We start from the raw sequence: 13,918 nt of genomic DNA, 5'->3' as shown, positions 1-13,918 counted from the left end.
AGGGAAGGATTGGGAAACCATACAGGAAGGGCCTGACCCGGACCTGGCACTTTGCCTGGTCACCAGCCTTAACTCCGCATTGTGCAGCACCCATTAGGCCCTCGATAAATATTGGTGACAGATAAGTGACAACCCAGAACTCGATACCAAGGAGAGTTACAAGGGTGCATTGTGGGACTGATGGGGAGGGGGAGGTGAGGGCCTTCCTGAAATGCACCAACCTGAGGCCCTTGAAGGAAATCTCTCTCTCCCACTATCACTCTGTGTGGATTTCTCTGTCCAAGTACTTGGCTGGGAGCCCCTTATGTCTCCCCTGGGATGCCCACAGATTCCTCCTGAGTGGAGCCTGCTTCTAAGAACTGTGAGGCCTGATGTATGGGGTCTGTGGTATGGAATTTGAGGTGCCAGGGCCTAGGGTGGTGATGGAGCAGCTCCCAGAGACCTTTGGAAGTGTTAGATCATTGGGGTTCTCACAGTTGGGGCCAGGGCGGGGGGGAAGGCTGATTTCTCTATCACACCAACCTTGGGCCCTCTGACTGGTTTTGACCAGTGGAAGATGGGCAGACAAGAGAATCAGTGAGTTTGGAGCAGAGGCTGGGAGAAGCAGTGTGTGTTCTGCTGTGACTCCTGTGCTTGTGTGGTCCACAGTGAAAGGACCATGCCCACGATGCTACTGCCTCTACAGCCTGGGCCCCTCAATGACAGGCACACCTGGGAGAATGAAGCCGATCCAGAACCCGAGCCTGGGCAAGCCCAGGCTGATCGGCAGATCCATGAGTGAGAAATAAACACTTGTTTTTGTAAATCCCTGGGAGATTGTGTTTTGTGATTTGTTATCCCAGCAACACCTGATATGCCTACACAAGGAAGAATGTCCCATCAAGGGCCAATAAGCAACCTGCCCTCATTGCTCTGAGAACACTGGCTACAGTAAATGAACAATAAATATATCCAATCCCTAATAACACAGAGGTAGGAATACACACATTCAACAAATAATCACATGCATAATTATACAACTGCACATTGTAACGCATGCTTTAATAAGTTAAAAAGCATAAGATGTGATGGAAAAGAGGAACTAATTTTGACTGAGAAATCAATAAAAGTGTCTGCAAAGATACACATTTAAGGTCTGAAGGATGAAGGATAGGCGAAGAGGGGAGAGAGCATTTCGGGCACAGGGGGAACACTATGAACGAGCAGGTGGAAGGAGCTAGGTGTGCCTGAGGCTCTGACAGAGTGCCAGTCACTCTGTCCTGAAGACTGGAGCACAGTGAGCATGGCCTGGGTCAGTGGGAACGGCAGGGCCCAGCACATTCAGGAACTTGTAGCTGCAGAGAGGGGTTTGGCTTTTATGCTAAGCACAGTGAGAGCCATCAGAGGGTTTTTCTTTTAAACTAACATTTACTTAGGTAAATTTATTAGTCTCACGACTAGAATAGATTAGGCCCGTGGAACGCAGACATGGACTTTGAATTTCAAATACCTCCAATGGTGAGACCACTCATGTAAAACTCTTGCCATAGTTTAGGTTGTGGGGAATGTTTTAAAAACAATCAAGTGAAATACTAGCCTTCATTATCTAGCAATAGGAAAAAAAGTTAACAATTTACTCATGACATTTACTTAAAAAAAATGTTTATTGGGGCGCCTGGGTGGCTCAGTTGGTTAAGCGCCCAACTGTAACTTCGGCTCAGGTCACGATCTCACAGTTTGTGGGTTCAAGCCCCGCGTCGGGCTCTGTGCTGGCAGCTCAGAGCCCAGAGCCTTCTTCGGATTCTGTCTCTCTTTTTCTCTCTGCCCCTCTCTCAAAAACAAACATGTTTATTTTTGAGAGAAAGCTGGGGAGGGGCAGAGAGAGAGGGAGAGAGAATTTCAAACAGGCTCCCCCCCGGTAAGCACAGAGCCCTAAACGGGGCTCGATCTCAGGAACCTTGAGATCATGAACTGAGCCAAAATCAAGAGTCGGAGGCTTAACCGACTGAGCCACCCAGGCACCCCATGAAATTTACTTTTAAATAAAATACATTTATTAAACACTATCCTAAGTAGTATAATTTCAGTCAAACTTGCATTTGAGCTGCTGTATGCTTGCTGTTTCTGGATTAGTAGAAGAAACTTGTTGATTAACCACAATGAAATACTATACACTATCTACAAACCAAATAAAAAGAAAACAAATTACTAATAAGACTCACATTTACAGAATATACATTTGTAAAACATCATCCTAAGAAGTTTCATTGGAGCTATTCAATAAGTACTTAAATAATAGCAGTGGAACTGAAAAAGGAAAAACAAACATTTAAAAAAAAAATTTTTTTTAATGTTTATTTTGGGGAGAGAAAGAGAGACAGAGCATGAGCAGGGGAGGGGCAGAGAGAGGGAGACACAGAATCTGAAGGAGGCTCCAGGCTCTGAGCAGTCAGCACAGAGCCCGACACGGGGCTCAAACTCACCAACCACGGGATTGTGACCTGAGTCAAAGTTGGATGCTTAACCGACTGAGCCACTCAGGTGCCCCCAAACTCAAACTTATTTTAGAAGAAGGAGGGGTGGCTGGGTGGCTCAGTGGGTTAACCATCCAACTTCGGCTCAGGTCATGATCTTGCAGTTCATGGGTTTGAGCCCCACATCGGGCTCTGTGCTGACAGTCTGGAGCCTGGAGTCTGCTTTGGATCTGTGTCTCCCTCTCTCTCTGCCCCTCCCCTGTTTGTGCTCTGGCCCTCTCTCCCTCTCTCTCTCTGTCTCTCAAAAATAAATAAACCTTGGGGCGCCTGGGTGGCGCAGTCGGTTAAGCGTCCGACTTCCGCCAGGTCACGATCTCGCGGTCCAGGAGTTCGAGCCCCGCGTCAGGCTCTGGGCTGATGGCTCAGAGTCTGGAGCCTGTTTCCGATTCTGTGTCTCCCTCTCTCTGCCCCTCCTCCGTTCATGCTCTGTCTCTCTCTGTCCCAAAAATAAATAAACGTTGAAAAAATAAATAAATAAATAAATAAATAAAATAAAAAAAAATAAATAAACCTTAAAAAAAATTTAATGGAAAGAAAGATTATTGCTATGTTTCTGGATTATTTTAGTGGTCTCCTTAAGAAAAAAAAAATACTGTAATTACATTACCTACAAATAGAATAAAATGGGAGCAATTAATTTATAAGAGTCACATTCAAATATAGAACATTATTCTAAGAAGTATAATTATATGAAACTTCCATTTAGGCCTTGAATAGTCCCTTAATTAATAGCAATAAAATGAAGAGACAAAAAAGCAAAGTTACTTTAGTAGAAAGGGGGAAAAGTACCTTGTTTTTGTTCTATATCTTTAGAAGTATGCATTTGGGAAGATATGGTCTACGTAAGATGTGATTTACTTCTGTTTTCTGGTTTTGTGGACAGAAGATTGAGTCCAGCACTTGGTGTAGACATTTCTTGTTGCTAATTTCGGACCTGCTGGCCAGGGAAGTCGCTTGGCAGAATGAATTTCTGGAGAGGTTTGTTCTCACTTTCTAGAAGAAGGACATAACAGGGTATTCTCTTCTCAGAAACTGCCCCCTAAGACTTCTCTGTCACATCTGAACTCTGAAGGAAGAGTCTGGGCCAGCAGCTCCTCTTTGAGGTGGGAGAGTTAAGTCAAGAAAAAGTTCTGAATATCTGCTAGGGCAAGGTGCACAAGCACAAGTGTGCCTTATATTTGTGGAGGAACCCCTGTATAAGGATGGGGTTGGCTGAACAGAGGGATCCTCCCAGTGTGGGTTTGAACCTGATGAAGCATCAGGTCTACCTGAACACCAGACCCTGGATCCCCATGGCGAGATAGCCCGTTGCTTCTCCTTTCTCTGAAATCTGGTCATCCAGAGGCTTCCTTCATGATCTTCTTGGGTTAACATCAGAAGGAGCTGGGTGAACTCTTTATGGGAACATTCTGTACTATCTTAACCACTCTCTGTAAATAGTGTATCATTTCAAAACAGACAGTTTTTCTGCATCGGTAATTTTTTTTTTCTCTGACTACTTTCAAGATTTTTTTCTTTGTTTTAGTTTTTATTTGGCATTTTGATTAAGGCATCTCTGGGTATGGAGTTCATTAAGTTTATTCTATTTGGGATTCATTGAGCTGCTTGAATCTGTGGGATTCTATCTTTCTCTAAATTTGGGTAGTTTTCTGCTAGAACTGATAAACAAATTCAGTAAAGTCACAGGATACAAAAGTCAACGTACAGGAATCTGTTGCGTTTCTATACATCAAATGAATGAAGTAGTAGAAAGAGAAATTAAAAATACAATCCCATTTACAACTACACCAAAAATAATAAGACACCAAGGAATAAGTATAAAGAGGCGAAAGATCTGTACTCTGAAAACTGAAAATACTGATGAAATAAGTTAAAGATGACACATAGAAATGGAAAGACATTCCATGCTCATGGATTAGAAGAATAAGTATTGCTAAAATGTCTAGACTGCCCAAAGAATTCTACACATTTAATGCAATCCCTATCAAAATACCAAATCTGGAGGCATCACAATTCTGGACTTCACGTTATTTTACAAAGTATGGTACTGGCACAAAAATAGACACATGGGTTGATGGAACTCAATAGAAAACCCAGAAATAATCCCACAACTATACAGTCAATTAATCTTTGAAAAAAGCAGGAAAGAATATCGAATGGGGAAAGGACAGTCTCTTCAATAAATAGTGTTGGGAAAAGTGGACAGCAGTAAACAAAGGAAAGAAACTGGACCACTTTCTTACACCATCCACAAAAAATAAATTCAAAATGGGTTACAGACCTAAATGTGAGCCCTGAAACCATAAAAATCCTAGAAGAGAACAAAGAGAGTAACCTCTTGACATCAGCTGTAGTAAATTTTTTTCTAGATATGTCTCCTGAGGCAAGGGAAACAAAAGCAAAAATAAACTATTGGGACTACATCAAAATAAAATCTTCTTGCACAGAAAAGAAAACGATCAACAAAACAAAAGGGCAACCTACAGAATGGGAGAAGATATTTGTAAATGACACATCTGATAAAGGGTTAGTATCCAAAATCTATAAAGAACTTGTAAAACTCAACCCCCCCTCCAAAACAAACAAACAAACAAACAAATAATCCAATTAAAAAATGGGCAGAAGACACAAACTGACATTTATCCAAAGAAACATCCACATGGTCAGCGGACAAATGAAAAGATGTTAATGGTTACTTACAATCAGGGAAATAATGCATATCAAAACTACAATGAAATATCACCTCACACCTGTCAGAATGGCTAAAACCAAAAACACAAGAAACACCACATGTTAACAAGGATGTGATGAAAAAGGAACACTTTTGCACTGTTGGTGGGAATGCAAACTGGTGTAGCCACTCTGGAAAACAGGATGGGAGGTTCCTCAAAAAGTTAAAAATAGAGCAACCCTAAGATCCAGCAATCACACTTGTATTTACACAAAGAATACAAAAACAGTAATTGAAAGGGATACATGCACCTCTATGTTCGTAGCAGCATTATCTACAATAGCCAAGGTATGGAAACAGCCATGTCTATTAACTGGTGAATGGATGTAGAAGATGTGGCAAATATACACGGTGGAATATTATTTGGCCATAAAAAAGAAAAAAATCTTGCTATTTGTAATGACATGGATGGAGCTAGAAAATACTATACTAAGTGAAATAAGTCAGAGAAAGACAAATATCATATGATTGCACTCACATGTGGAATTTAAGAAACAAATGAGCAAAGGGGGCAAAAAGAGAGTGAAAGAGAGGCAAACCAGGAAGCTGACTCTTAACTACAGAGAAGTTGATGGTTACCAGCGGGGAGGTGGGTGGGGGTAAGGGTGAAATAGGAGATGGGGATTCAGGAGGGCACTTGTGATTGAGCACCGGGTGTTGTAGGAAAGTGTTGAATCCCTGTATTGTATACCTGAAACTAATATTACACTGTCTGTTAATCCACTGAAATTAAAATAAAAACTTAAAAAATTGGGGGGTAGTTTTCAGCCCCATAATCTTCACATTTTTTTCCACCATCACATTATTTCTCCTGAGATTCCAATGACAGGAATGTTGGGATTCGTTTTCAATTCTCTCATAGGATCATGAGACTTTAGTTTTTAAATTTTTTTTTTTCAACGTTTATTTTTGGGACAGAGAGAGACAGAGCATGAACGGGGGAGGGGCAGAGAGAGAGGGAGACACAGAATCGGAAACAGGCTCCAGGCTCTGAGCCATCAGCCCAGAGCCCGACGCGGGGCTCGAACTCACGGACTGCGAGATAGTGACCTGGCTGAAGTCGGACGCTTAACCGACTGAGCCACCCAGGCGCCCCCGGGGCTTTGTTAAATAGTATGGAAAAGGTTGTTAATTTTAGCAATCAACCAGGTTAGTTTCTGGTCACAAGTTTCAACACATTTTCTGTGGGCTGTGGGTTGGTACATTTGGGACGCTGTCTGGATCTGTCTCAAGTGTTTTCCATTCATTGGCCAGTCTAGGATGTGGGCTGTGATCAGTCAGTTCAGTTCTCAAAGTCTTTGATATGCTGACTAGGATCAGATCCACTCACATGCAGCTCCAAGGTGAGCCTAAGATTTGTAAACGATATTGTGGGGTTGTTTCTGGGCTCCTTCCTCTTTATGTTCTCTTTGATACTTTCTGCCTTCCTGGAGCCCCCTTTTCCTATTTTTCAGCTAGAAAGTTCGGGTACATCTGTGGCTAACTCTGGTCTATAATCAGAAGGAAAAAAAAAATGGTAAACTCACTGCCAGTTTAGTGATAAGCTTGCTTATTTCTTTTTTTTTTTTTTAATTTTTTTTTTCAACGTTTATTTATTTATTTATTTTGGGACAGAGAGAGACAGAGCATGAACGGGGGAGGGGCAGAGAGAGAGGGAGACACAGAATCGGAAACAGGCTCCAGGCTCTGAGCCATCAGCCCAGAGCCTGACGCGGGGCTCGAACTCCCGGACCGCGAGATCGTGACCTGGCTGAAGTCGGACGCTTAACCGACTGCGCCACCCAGGCGCCCCAAGCTTGCTTATTTCTAATACACTTATTTTAAATACCTGTTTTCTCCCAAGAACTGCTTTTTCCTTTTCGGTGCATTTTTCCATGTCGTTTTACTTATATTCAGTTCTATGTATTTCTTAGATTTCTTTATTTCCTTTTTTAACCAGTGTTATTGAATAATCCAAGTGTGATATAATTTCTCTTTCTAATTGTATGGGAATTTGTTTTTAGTTATCTTTTTTTGGTAACTTCTTATTTTGAAAGAATACAGTAAAAAGAATTCCCACGGGGATGCCTGGGTGGCTTAGTCAGTTAAGTGTCTGACTCTTAGTTTAGGCTCAGGTCATGATCTCAAGATTCATGGGTTCGAGCCCCACGTCGAGCTCTGTGCTGACAGTGAGGAGCCCACCTCAGATTCTCTCTCTCTCTGTGTCCCTACCCACGCCCCCCAAATAAACTTTTTTTAAATAGTGTATTAAAAAACATTCACATATGCACTTTACCTTTATCCAGATTTACCAATTATTAACATTTAGCCCCTATTTGCTTAATCATTTGCTGTCTTTCTCTCTCCTTCAGTATCAATGCACATACATAACACACACATTTTTTTTTCTGAACCATATTTAAAGAATGAGTTATAGATATCATGCCTTTTTCCCCTAATTATTTCAGTGTGTGATCCCCAAAATAAGGACAAACTCTTCTATAACTACAGCACAATGATAAAAATCAAGTATTTACCATTGATACAATACTATAATCTATAGTCCATCTTCAAATTTCACCAATTGGGGGCCCTGTCGGTTAAGCGTCTGACTCTTGATCTCGGCTCAGGTCATGATCTCATGGTTGGTGAGTTTGAGCCCCACATCGGGCTCTGCGCTGATGTCGTGGAGCCTGCTTGGGATTCTGTCTTTCCTTCTCTCTGCCCCTGCCCAGCTTGTGCTCTCTCTCTCTCTCTCAAAATAAATAAATAAACTTAAAAAATTCAAACTGCACCAATTGTCCCCAAAATGCCCATTATATTGCATAGCTTTTCCCCCCACTTTTTAAAAAAGTTTATTTATTTTGAGAGAGGGAGAGCATGTGCAGGAGGGACAGAGAGAGGAAGAGAGAGTCCCAAGTAGGCTCCACACTGCCAGCAGGGTTTGAACTCACCAACCATGAAATCACGACCTGAGCCAAAATCAAGAGTTGGATGCTTAACCAACTGAGCCACCCAGGCACCCTTAGATAGCTTTTTTTTTTTTTTTTTTTTTTTTTTAATGGTTCAGGATTCATTCCAGGACTACCCTATCAAGGCGCTTTTCTTTTGTCATTTATTTCCTGACTCTTTTTCATATGCCTCAATGCCAGTACTGGTCCCTTTTCAAATTCTGTGATTTTCGTTTTGCTAAAACATCTCTATGAGAATGTTTTGTACCCTTTTTAGTACACCAACAGCAAGACCCCCTCTTCCTTGCCGTAGCCTTCCCCATTACTAAAGATTATTGTTACCTTCTTATAGTCCTGCATCCCTAAAATCTCAAGATAAGTTTAGTTGCCTTTCTTTCTCATTCTATCTCACAACGGTTCCACAGCTCAGCTACTTGATCTACACCAGGGCAGAGAGAGTTTTCTTCATTTCTGGAGGACAAACCTTAAAGACTTGACTTTTGTCCTTAAGCAAGAATCTTTCATTCTCTGGAATGAAGCACATGCTCTTATATTAATATTCAAAATATGTTATTCTCTTTGAGCTGGCATGCTATGAAGCTGGAATTGGCTTCCTCTGGGCTTTTGTAAAACTGTGAGTACTTTCGATGCATGGAGCAGATTGTCATCCATAATATGGGCTGAGGTTTGTCAATTACCCTTCTCCCACTCTGCGGCAGTGTCTGGATATGGGACACACCAGGCTGAACCATGCTACGTCAAGGGATGACAGTTTTCTAGTTTGCAATTGGATTTCAAGTTAGATTTCCTACTATTGATGCTAAATAGAAATATCTACCAAATTCTATCTATCTATCTATCTATCTATCTATCTATCTATCTATCTGCCTGTCTCTCTATTAATTGTCAAATTCCTGTTTCTGTGACCCAAACTACTTAGGGTCATTTTCCTGCTACTTTATTGGAACTGGCCATCTGTCATATTGACATTATAAGCCTCCATAAAATATGCAAACTCTCTGTTATATTATCTCTGATGCTTAGTAAACTGTTTAGTGTACATATCACACATAGAATCAAGTCATCCGTTTGGGTTAGAATGTAATATTTTAACGTACCAAAATTATCATCATGATGCGAAATATTGTTAAAGCTGTTTCCAAAAAAAAACCTGCAAAGCATTTATTCTTAATTTTAGTGAGCTAAAATTACTTTCCTCTTTTACAATCAAAAAGCTGTATTATTTTTGAATCATAAAGACTTCACTCCAGTATAATAAGTAACTCAGTGAAAACTGAAATAAAAATGTCTCCAATTGCCATCTGTTCTTATAGATTTGTACAAACGATACATTACTTCTCTGTGCTGCTTCCACCCTCCAATACTATGTTTTTGCTGTTCCTCAAGCACCTCTGCTATGTTTTCCCCTCAGGGTCTCGTGTACCTCTGCAATATTCAGGCTGAATTGTTGAAATTTATTTCAGATTCTAATTATCTAAATACAATTGTAATAGTTGGCCAAATGGTCGTTGAAAGAGACCAAACTGTTTGGTCAACCATTACAACATCGTATTCTTTAGTTTGTAACTACTTCAGCATTCAGCCTTCATTTACACAGTTAGGAGGTGAATCTTTCACTTAACCCATAAAAGAAAAGCAGTATAATTGATGGGAGATTCCCCAGTCTCTGAGTACTGAACTTGGATCCCACTGCTACCACTTTCCAACCAGCGTTCCTAAGCAGGTTACTTCGTGGTTCCAGATTCAGTTTCCTTATCTGCATAATCACAACAAAAATAGAACCTATCTCTTAGGGTTAATGGATGAATTCAATAGTGATGTGTACCAGTCATTGTAGCAGGCCCTGCGGCTACAACATAAACAAACCATACAAATATTGAGGCAGCTGAGAAACAAATAGGTCATTGAAATGTATATCATATCTAATGATAAGTGCTGTGAATTAAAGTACAGCAGGGATAGACTTCAGAGGGCTGTAAATATGGGTGAGCAAGTTTCAGTGCAATCATCAGGAAAAGCTCACTGAGAAGACGCGATTTATGAAAAGGCCTAAAGGAAGTGAGGAGGCCAGGCAAGGGAAGATCATGGCCAAGAGCCTTCTTCTGGGGAGAGAAGACCAGCTTGCACAAAGCAGGTGAGGTGGGAGGATGCGTTTTCTATTGAAAAAACAGCCAAGACAGAAGTAGAGGAAAGGGGTACCAGAAGACACACGCCCCAGCCCCCCACTCTGCATCATCCTGGAGGGACATATGATAATGTAACAACTTTTGCTTCAGTTTTCTGCTGAGACGCTGTATTTATGTCTGTTGAACATGAAACGACTAACATACTCGAATTGAACAATGACTTGATATATTTCCGGACAAATTCTAGCATGGCTTCAGAGGCTCCTGAACTAAAATCTTCAGAGAATAAGGGGAGCTGACAGTGGTTGGGAGGGGGTGGTAGGTGGAAGGGGACAGCAACAAGGAGGAGGAGGGACAGGTTGGATAGTCAGATGACCTGACAATCACAGCTAGGGGCTTTCCTAGAGAAAACAGGGGTGAAAGTTTGGAAAGGGAAGGATGCCCGCTGTACTCCAGGTGGGAGTACAAAGAGTCCCATTTGAGAGAATTATGGGCACAATGGCCTCTGGTGAGGGCCAGGATTCCGATAGACCACTGAGCACAACAATCATTGTCAACCTTGGTTGCTCACAGTAATCATGGGGTGCGGGGCTCACGTGCACTTTAAACATACAGGGACTGGCCCCACCCTCAGAGGGTCTGATTAATTGCTGTGGGGTGTGGCCTGAATGATCTGGAGTTAAAACAGCTCCACAGGTGATTGATTGTAAGGTACGGCCACGGACCACGGTTAAAATCCAAGTCTTTATTAAATAAATGAATAAATAACTAAATAAATGCCGTCTCTTTATAGCAAAAAAAAAAAAAAAAAAAAAGGTGAGGGGACCATTCAGGAACATTCAGGGTAAGGAGAGATTCACATAAGATGATACTTTTAAGATATTAACACAGTTCCCGGTACATGGTCAGCTCTGGACTTCCTTCTTCAGACTCCAATGCTTAAATTCTGGCAGAAGTAAGAAGGTGACATTTGTTCTGCAGGATGGGATTGACATGAAATGGATAAGAACATCTCCGGGGATCCTTCACCCCTCTCCCATCTTTCCATGGTCAGGCCAATGCTCTGTCTGGAAGTGAGCCATTCCTTACTTAATATGCTTTACAAATGAGACCACAGACAAGGTTGAACTGAATAAATGGAATATTCCTTTTCTCCTCATAATTAGTTGGGGAACCAAGCAGATTTGTCTGTAAAACTAGATACCCTGTTAGATCTAAATTCCAGTTTTTCTTTGGGATCAACAGGCCAAGCATGAATTTTAGCCAGTTGACTTATTAGCTGCTACTATATTCAAACTGAGGAATAATAAAAGTAACAAATGACCATAAATATTGAATGACTATCTTTATGGTTAGCGAACAAGCTAATATATTTTCCCATGCTCCTCTTATCCGATATTAATAAAAGTTATGGTCTCAATCTCCAGTTAGAAAAGAAACAATTCAACCAAAGTCCTAAGAAATTCATGAAGACACATAGATCTTTTTAGAGCTAATGTTTAAACCATTTGAGTAACTGGAAAAGGAAATGATCAGACAAATTCTCTCATTGGCTTCTCATTCTTTCTTCAGTTTCAGAGTGAAACAGATTACCTTTCTAAACAGATCTTTTTGAAACAGTCTAAACTACATTTAATTTGAAACATTTATTTATGAAATTTCACTCTACTGTTCACAAAGTAGCATTTAGAATAGTTTAAACAGGGGCGCCTGGGTGGCGCAGTCGGTTAAGCGTCCGACTTCAGCCAGGTCACGATCTCGCGGTCCGTGAGTTCGAGCCCCGCGTCGGGCTCTGGGCTGATGGCTCAGAGCCTGGAGCCTGTTTCCGATTCTGTGTCTCCCTCTCTCTCTGCCCCTCCCCCGTTCGTGCTCTGTCTCTCTCTGTCCCAAAAGTAAATAAATGTTGAAAAAAAAAATAAATTAGAATAGTTTAAACAAATATTCGTGAGGAAAGGCATGAGTAATATTCTTTTTATTTTTTTATTTATTTTTTTTATTTTTTTTTTTAACGTTTATTTTATTTTTGGGACAGAGAGAGACAGAGCACGAACGGGGGAGGGGCAGAGAGAGAGGGAGACACAGAATCGGAAACAGGCTCCAGGCTCTGAGCCATCAGCCCAGAGCCCGACGCGGGGCTCGAACTCACGGACCGCGAGATCGTGACCTGGCTGAAGTCGGACGCTTAACCGACTGCGCCACCCAGGCGCCCCAAGTAATATTCTTTTTAAAAAGTAGAGCACTTAGGTAAGTCCGTACTTCCCGTCCAAGGGGGTTATTTACTAGTATGTTTGACCTCTGAACAGTCCATACGCTATCACTAGAGCGATGTTCCACAAAAAAAAAAAAAAAAGGGTACTTACGTTTCTAACTGTATTTTAATACATTTTTATTTTGAAATGATCTTAGACTTATGGAAAAGTTGCAACAATAGTACAGAGCACTCCAATATACCCTTCTACCTAGTTTCTCCATTGTTAACATTCATTTTACCATGGTACAGGGGTCCAAACAAAAAAACTAACATCGGTGCCTTACTGTTGACTAAAGTCCAGACTTGTTTGGGTGTCATCATTTTTTTCCATTAATGTTCTCTTTCTGCTCCAGGATCCAATCCAGGGTCACATATTGTATTTAGTTGTCATCCCTCCCAGGCTCCTCTGGTCTGTGACAGCTTCTCAGTCTTTCCTTGTCTTCCATGAGTTTGGCAAGGAGCACCAATACGCATCTTGTGGAATGTTCCCCTGACCTACATTTGTCTGTTTTTCTCGTGATTACACCACGATTATGGGATTTGGGAAAGAATACCACAGAGGTGAAGTGACCTTGTCGCATCATCCAACTATTTTAAAACCACTAAATTTGGACAGAATAAGCTCTAAGATCCTTTCCAGTCCTAAAATGCTATGGTCATATTTTTTATAGAGCCCACTATTTTTTAAGCAAATATGTATATATTTAAAAGAAATATAGGGGCGCCTGGGTGGCTTAGTCAATTAAGCGTCAGACTTCAGCTTGGGTCATGATCTCACGGTTTGTGAGTTCAAGCCCCGTGTAGGGCTCTGTGCTGACGGCTCAGAGCCTGGAGCCTCCTTCAGATTCTGTGTCTCCCTCTCTCTCTGCTCTCCCCTACTCATGCTCTCTCTCTCTCTCCTCTCTCTCTCTCTCAAAAATAAATAAACATTAAAAAATTTTTTTAAATAAAAGAAATATAAATTTTGTAAACTTTGGTCTATAATTTCACTCAAGTGATAAGAAGGCAGGGAAGCTCATGTAATCAATTATCGGCTGGAACAGGTTAACACTATACTTCTCCCACAGGCCACGTGCTCTGTATGCAACTCTAGCATTTACAGATTTAGGCCTGATTTTACCAGTACACTATGATATCCCCGTCCTTGGCTCAAGTGGCTCATGTGAGGCAGATATATCAGCAGGCCAAGCAGATTTTAGAATAAAAGGAAAAGAATAAAAAATCCAATTGGAAAAAAAAAAAAAAAAGGTAGGCGTGTATTCAATTCTGGGGACATCAAGAATGAGAAAGACGCTCCTAGCTTGAGGAATCCAGGACTCCCTGAGTGGCGACAGGAGGAAAAGTTG

This window comes from Leopardus geoffroyi, chromosome D3 (assembly GCF_018350155.1).
Source record: "Leopardus geoffroyi isolate Oge1 chromosome D3, O.geoffroyi_Oge1_pat1.0, whole genome shotgun sequence".
In the NCBI taxonomy this organism is placed as follows: Eukaryota; Metazoa; Chordata; class Mammalia; order Carnivora; family Felidae; genus Leopardus; species Leopardus geoffroyi.
This window is presented reverse-complemented; position numbering follows the sequence as displayed.